The 8,083-nt window shown below is 44.8% G+C and overlaps 1 long non-coding RNA gene across 1 annotated transcript in view; it reads left to right on the top strand.

The window, feature by feature from the left end:
- The first annotated feature begins 228 nt into the window (after window positions 1-228).
- Window positions 229-8,083, top strand: part of LOC310679461 — a 58,423-nt gene continuing 50,568 nt past the window's right edge. The window contains exon 1 of the long non-coding RNA XR_014512278.1: window positions 229-265. This is a non-coding gene — a long non-coding RNA (uncharacterized lncRNA). The remainder of the gene's footprint in view (window positions 266-8,083) is intronic.

The following is an 8,083-nucleotide window of genomic DNA, read 5'->3' as shown; positions in this document are numbered from 1 at the left end:
CCCATTGGTGGTGCTTCTGGCAAGGCTCCTGTTTATTCAGTGAGAATAATAGGACACCAGCAGAGAAAATTCAGTGTGTAACTTAATGGTTAATTCTGTTCTCAGTGTCAGTCAACTACCCAAGAGGGTGTGTGGGTGTGGGTGTTGCTTAGCATGAAGCTCATTGAGATAGCACATGCTGTGTGCAAGGCCTGTTCATTATGAACTGGATTGTTCAGCTTCTTCAGTAATCAAGGCTTTTCCCTCTGGACTCCATTTGTGTTATGTAAGTGAGTTTTTTTTTTAACAATGTGTGCAACAACACTCTTCTGCTCATGTTCCCCAGGAACTGGTATCCCAAGGCACATTGTCTCTGATGCTGCAGGTAATATATAGTCACAATGACTAGTAACCATTGAATTTGTCTAATCCCAAGAGCATAATCCACCGTATACATTTTAATATATATATTTTTAGCAATATTATTGCTAAAGCAACTCTTTTTCTTTTTTAAGGCAAGGAGATTTGTGCCTTTGGCATGCGAGTTAAAGCAATAGCTTTTCAAGGAACAATAAAACCTTTGAGTTGGCCAGAAATATAGCTGCTTCTGAAGCATTATCACATGTGTTCTGAGACATGGAAAGGAGAGGGAGAATGTTCTCTCTAAGTGCTCCCCTGCCTCCATTGATCTGTTTCAGTTGTGTGACCACTCAAACTAACAATTTCACCTTTGGCTGGCTGAGTATTATATTGGCTTCTGCTCTGTGCTCTGAATTCAGCACCCACTGACCGGTGATGAGGGTGTGCATCTGGCGCTGGGAGAGGCTGCAGCACATTAATTGCTGCAAACTCATTATAATGCATATTTATTTTATATCAGCTGTAGGGCTCTCTGCTTGGAAAGTGCAGCAGCGGTATGCCAAAGGCTGGCATGCGATCGTGGGATAATTGAGCAATTAACTTATGCCACCCCTTCAGTATAAACGTGGCCTTTCTCCATCGCTGCAGAAACGGCAGTCATCAAATCACTTATCCTGGAGCACCCTCTTCAACTGTGCCAGAGCAAGTGGTTTGAGGATTACAGCCAAGTTTCAAATATTTCCAAGCACTTCATGTTCAGTCTTAACAGGAGAGCTGCTCCCGCCTCTCCTTGGTGCTTTCTCCAACTTCCAAGTGCATTAGCTGCTTAATAGCTATTAACACACAATGGTAGTGGGGGTGGGGAGGGGAGAAGAATATTGGTTTCTACGATGGGGGAGCTGTATCGGTGCATTTGATAAGGAGTCTAAATTAAACCAGAGGAGAAGAGCTATAATATTTAAAAATGGCAAGCAAAATAATATATAATTTACAGAAAATGACAGGGTAATGTCAAGGCTATTTTTAAATTGACAGTAAATTAGAATTCACAGAAACCCTCCAATAGGTTTAGCAGATGGCCTGGATCCTCAAATCCAAAACCCACACACTTCATTTCCTAGTACGCTAAGAACAAAATAATAGTAGGCAGCCTTTTGTAACTTGGGCTGAGATTTCAGAACATTTCGTGCTATTAAACTACACGGAAGTTAACTTTTTAGCTAGACTGCAGTGTGCTGGGTATATAAAACTGGCTTCCAGTGTAATCTAGCTGGTTGGGAAAAGAAATGTGGTCTTTGGAACAACCATTAGTTGCATCCATTGGATCAAGGTTGAGAATAAAGGTGGTAAAATTTAACTCTTTAAGACAAATGAATTTTTCATCATGATTATCAAGGCAGTTCTACCAGAAAGAGCTGGTGTTGTTTTCAGAACTTATTTTTGTAATATGCTATGATATACTTATTTAATTTCAGAAGCGTGTCTTTCCTGCATTTTTTCAGCAAGAACCAAAAATTGGATATAAAGGGGGTGGGGGGGAATGATCAATGACTCAACCAAGACCAGGTGGGATTGTTAAATTTTAATCTTCGGTTTGAAGGTGTCAACAATTTTCTAAAAGAGCATGGAGGATGGAATATCCAACCTCTACTCTTCTCTTTTCCTGTCGTGAGATCATCCTAAACACGACAGTATAAGATGCTCTTTGGCAATATTCATTTTGTTATATTGAATGCTCAACAAGCATGTGGGTGCCCCTGAAATGTTTAAGGCATAAGCAGTAAGAGGTTAAAAATAGAAGGCGAAGCTTTTTTCTTCAGCATAGGCTCCAACTCTATGGGGCCCCACCACAAAGTATGCAGGGTTAGGGGCTGAGTCCTTCCAATCTTGAGGAGCCAGGCCCCGCTAGGCCTCACTGTGGTGGTGGAGGGCCTCCCCAGGCCTCACGGCCTCCTCCCTATGTGTGTGTGTTGCACATGTTATGTCACATACACACAACAAGCCCCCCCCCCATGTCCCACAGGTCTCGGCACCTCTGCTCTGCATGGAGATGAAGTAATGATAAAATATGGATGACTGTGATTTGGATGACTATGCTTTCTAGGTAAGTTTGACCTACCTCTCTCACACACACATGCGTAAATTTTGAATGTGACCACTGAGGAAGCCTCTTAAGTGTTCACAGCAGTGCACATGGAGGAAACATGCTTTGGTAGCTGTACCTCCATTATGATACCACACATCCTGGCCACATGCTCAAGCCAACATGCAGTTGCCTGAGTCTGAAGGTGTTCACTTTCATTGCATGCAACATTCACATCCTCATCATGGAAACCATTCATGTGGTGATGAATGGACCTTTTGAATGCAGTTGATTGTGCATTGGCTTAGGAGTGTGGCCAGCCTAGACAGGGCAGAGCTAACTCACACATGTGCCATTCACAAATCCCTGAAGAAAGCATATGCCTATTGGCAATCAGACTGGAAAGTGTGCAGAAACACTAGTGGTGGAAGCACTGCTTTTCTGGTAATTCTTATATAAACAGTTTGGAGATAGAGTTCCAAATCTTACTCCTCCCTGAAAGGGGGGACTGGGATTGTGTGTGCCTCTTCTCTGGAACTGGTTCCCTCATGCTGCAGATGAAGGGAATTCAGCAAAAGGCAAAATGAGGCAGTGTGAGGGTAGATGTGGCAAAGGTGTGCCTGTCTTAGAGCAGTGTTGGACAGTGGCAACCAACGGAGTGTATTCCAGATGTTGCTGGACTCCAGCTCCCACAAAATCCAGCCAACATGGCCTTCCATTCCAACAGCATCTGGTGGGCAGCACGTTGTCTCTTCCTGATGTAGATGTAAGCAATTTATAACTTGAGCAGGAACACGGAATATCTAGTTTAAAGCTTGGAGGAGGTGTGAGATTTCATAAAATCCGAGAAACACTGCCCTGTGTTCGTATTTCAAGGGAATTGTCCTATTCCAACTTCATTTGCAGTTATGATTCCCATTTGCAAAGAGATACATCCAGTAAGCCACACACACGTATGTGGGCTGCTTTGGATAGTGACAGAAACCTGGCTTCTCAGCATATGTGGGCTTCTCCATACTTTAGGAGGGCTGTAGCGAGAGTTGCCTGGAGAATGCTGATTCCACTCCTGCTTTAGCCTTTTATTTTGGTTGGCTGGCTGGGATTGTTTTCACTCTCTGCCAGGTGCAGAGTTGAATGGCAGGCCACACTCAATAGCTTCTCTTTTGCAAATCCACCCACGGTACAGATTTCTGTGTTTATCACACTTGGTGACATGTAGCTTGAAGAATTCCCCACCACCACCCCAGTCTCTTTAGCTGAGTGTTTCTTTCAAAGCGAATGTGGTTGCAGTTGGGGGAATTTAGGTGGACAAGTTTGAAAGCAGAGGATGGAAAAGTCAAGAACAGTTATCCAGAACTTTGTAGACAGCAAGATGGGGAGAGCTGGTTCCAAAATCCTGTGTAAACTACAATGTATAATGTTATATATGTAATAAGTGAAAGGGGAGGCATTTCAGTGCATGGATAAAGACAAAAAGAGTCTTGATTTTTCTATATAAAATGAAAGCCATGTTAGTCTTCTCTAATAATGAGATGTTCAATGGCACATTGACACTAACTGTTAATAATGTTGTGAGTTGGTAGTGAGGTTGGGGGTGGGAGGGAAGGCTGTATTTCTGAGTTCTTTCCAATTTCTGGATCCAGAATTTCTGGAATAGCCAGGAAGTTTATTGGTAATAATTCATGTATGGTCGTTAAGGTAAATCAGGAAGTGGTTCTGTGCCAGAGTACAAATCAGTGATCCCACTCTACTTCCTCAGTTGTCGGTTAGTTGCACGTCGAGGTCCCCAAGACACCCCCCCAAAGAAAAACACAATTGACACTTAATTTTTGTTTAAGGTTTTTGGCATAATTTTGGCCACAACTTTATTCAAATTACAGCAATGTGAGTGGTTGTTTAGGCATTGGTAGCACTAACTGACCCCGCACGGAGACAGCTCTGACATTCGCACCCCCCGTGAAGTCAGCAAGGGTAAGTCATCTGGGGAGAGAGACGGGACTGGGAAACATGCCTCACCTCTTCCCAGAATGCTCCCAGGGGCTTGCGTGGCCCTAGCCCCTTGCCAGGGGGTTTTGGACAAAAGCATGGGGAGCCCCCTGGGTTCCTTTAACGGAAAACCCTTGAAGCAGCAGCAGCATTTTGGAGGGGCAGGCACAGCCGAATCCATACCCCTCCACCAACCAATTCCAAGACCAATGCCTAACCGCAAACCTTACAAGTTGTGATGATTTGCTACGCAGTAGGCAAAAACCAAGTGGCACACACTAATCAGCCAAATGGACAAAAGTCCTACCGGGCCCCTGCCCCAAAGCAGACGACCCCATGACAGGCATAGCAAGGTCAAGCAAACAGCCTAAAATTAGGGAAGGGAGGGCGGGTAATCTGAAGTAAGCAGCGAAAAGAGGAAGTTCTTTGCTGCGAGCATTGTATTTAACAAATAGGGCTGTCAATCAACAAAGGGCTGGCGTGGTAACTTGAAGTTACCTGGGCACGCCCCCTGCTGGCTCCCGATTGGGTGCCGGCCAGAGGGTGGAGCGCCAGCCAGGTAAACTGGGAAAGCAGGGGGCGGCTGCCCCCTGCAAGGGGCGGTGCTCGGGCTCCCGCCCACAACCACTCCCCTCCCTTCCAGGGAGGAGAGTCTTTAACAAATAGGGCTGTCAATCAACAAATGGCAACATCTAGATTTCCCCAGTAACAGCCCGCCCCTGCTTAAAGGATGGCCAAACCATTTGCCTAGTAACAGTGAGGTGTCTTGTCAGCCCCGTCCGCAGCATGTGCTCTCCATGAGGGAGAACACACTTTAGAAAGACCAACAGCTGAGGTGTGGAAACTAGAAGCTAGAAGCTGCAGGCTGGGCGGCTGAGAAGTAAAGCCATGCCTGATTTCTGCCTGAATCCAAGGCGGTGACTATGGGAGAAGCAAGAACTTATTGGAGTGTTAATGCTGTGGGCTCCTCCATCGTAGGCTCAGGTTGTTCATATGAGTAAATATATCCTACAAGAAATACATCCTATATCATAAAGACACCACAGTCTCTTATTCCAAGGAAACTGAACCTTGGGTAAGTGCCTGGAACCTCTTCAAGTTAGAACCCCTAACATATCAGACACTGGCCAGGTTTGAACCATGTTACCAAGCCACATTCCTTGCACAAAAAAGACAGGCTCTGTGGCCAAGGTCAGTGGTGTCCCCACAGTAACTCCATTCAAGAATATGTGGAGACATGGTGAGGCAATTGCTCTTTAAAGAGCAGGCAGAAGGCTTCCTCTCAGACTCTCAACACTGAGCACCGCAGTGCAGAGATTAGGGAGATAGAGCATTTCTCTTTAAAGATGAGAAGAGTAAAAGGCAGCATTTCCCTCCACCCCACTGCAGAGCTGGTATTGATATTAAACGATGTTTCCCAACATTGCAATCATGTTTGCTTTGTTCCAGGAAACTCTGACTTCTTAATCTTCACAGATCATTCTGTGAAAAGTGAAAAGCAACGTTGCCCTTCCACCCCCACCCCCACCATCCCGGCGGTGTGACTTTGTAGAGCATGCAGAGACAGCATGAGATAGCTGTGGGTGTGCCTGTGAGAGAGAGAGAATGGGAAAAAGAATGGATAGTGTGTTTCTCTGAGTGTGCCTACATGTGATGGTGTGGAAGAGAGAGAGTTGTGTGCCTCCATATAAGATGGGTTTGCTGCATGTGGGGAGAGTGTGCATGAGTGGTATGTATGAATGGTAAATGTGTGTGTGTTGTTTGTGGCCTGGGTAAGCATATATTGGCCACGCCCGCCATTGCCATGTGGCCCCCAGAAGGGTGGCTGACCATCAATGTGGCCCTTTGTCACAAAGCTCCAAAATTAAGGTTGTTGAGCCTAAAAAAAGAAAAATGAGGAGACTGATTAGTGTAATATTGGCTTATAACATCATGGTATATATTACATAAAGGGTTACTTACATTTGTCCTAGTCTTGCCCTCCATTTACTTAGCAATACGATATAGTCCAGCAGAAGACTTTAAGACACACAAACACACAAACATTATGTCTCTAGCCCTCTGCTTTTGATTATGCATTGCATCACAGGTGAAATTTGGGTTAAAGATAATTGTAAATATGGTATTGATATTAAATGATGTTTTCCCAACATTGCAATAATGCTTGTTTTGTTTGCAGGAGAGTTTATTACTTTTTGATCAATAGTGTGTGAGATTTGTGAGGGAAATTAGCATAGTGAATATCAATTAGGAGGAAAATCAATGGCATTCAGACAAATAAGTGACTTGAAAAAGTCCCATAGGCATGCACATACTCTCAGAGATTCTTTAAAGCAAAATGCATTTCATTTTGAATTCCAGAATGGGGCGGGGAAGGGAAAAGAGAATGATATTGGATGGGAAGGGAACAGCCGCTGATGGAGCTACAAATGTACAGCTAGGGGAATGTATTACCACTTAGTGTTTCTAATTACTTCAGTGCATAGCTCCTTTTCTCTCTCTACTTCAGGGATAGTTTCTCTGTTTCAGGGGGCTGATCTCGGGATCCAATCTCAGAGACCAGGGGTGGCCAATACAGCGCCCTCTATGGTTAAAGTAAAGGGTAAAGGGTAAAGGGACCCCTGACCATTAGGTCCAGTCGTGACCGACTCTGGGGTTGCGGCGCTCATCTCGCTTTATTGGTCGAGGGAGCCGGCGTACAGCTTCAAGGTCATGTGGCCAGCATGACTAAGCCGCTTCTGGCGAATCAGAGCAGCACATGGAAACGCCATTTACCTTCCTGCTGGAGCAGTACCTATTTATCTACTTGCACTTTGAAGTGCTTTCGAACTGCTAGGTTGGCAGGAGCAGGGACCGAGCAACAGGAGCTCACCCCGTCACGGGGATTCGAACTGCCAACCTTCTGATCAGCAAGTCCTAGGCTCTGTGGTTTAACCCACAGCTCCACCCGCGTCCCACGGCCTCTATGGTTACTAGACTATAATTCCCACCATCCCCAACCATTGGCCATGGCTAGGGTTATGGCTGATGAGAGCTGCTATCTAATACCATATGGAGGCATCACATTGGCTGCCCCCACCACAGGGACCCACTTTTTAACAGGGTGGTTGTTAAGTCACACCAGTTGGTCTCTCTAGTTGGTCCATGCTGGCTGGGACTGATGGGATTTGTATTCCAATAACAGCTTCAAGTTCTCCAGCTCTGCTCTAGGAATTGAAGCTTGAGAAAGAGAAAGGTGTGCCACCTGGTATGGCATACTGTCTTAAGACCTGCATGCCCCATAGTTCCTTAGTGCATGCTGGTACTTCCTATGGACAGGAAGGAGGAGACAACATGGTGTGGATTTTGATTGGTAGCAGGGAAAAGTATCACAATAAATCAGGAACAATGAGATCTCATGGATATGATTTATAGGAGCCAGTAAACAATTTAGGCCTCTGATAATCAAAACACTGATCCTGGACCATAAAGACTAAAGTCATTTGTCAAAATTTGCAGGTCTCTGAATTTTGTAGTTCATTTCGCCAGCAAAATATTGCATATAAAAATGCACACACTAGGGTAAAGTGTGCAATAAGTGCATATATTCGTGAAAGCAACATACAAAAATGTGTTATAGTAGAGAAACCTGCTGAACAGAAGTGTGCCTATTAGGTTAAATTGCATATTAAAATG

Source organism: Podarcis tiliguerta (genome assembly GCF_965153285.1).
Source record: "Podarcis tiliguerta genome assembly, chromosome: 6".
Classification (NCBI taxonomy): Eukaryota; Metazoa; Chordata; class Lepidosauria; order Squamata; family Lacertidae; genus Podarcis; species Podarcis tiliguerta.
Note: the sequence above shows the minus strand (reverse complement) of the source record. Positions and strands in the feature narration are given on the sequence as shown.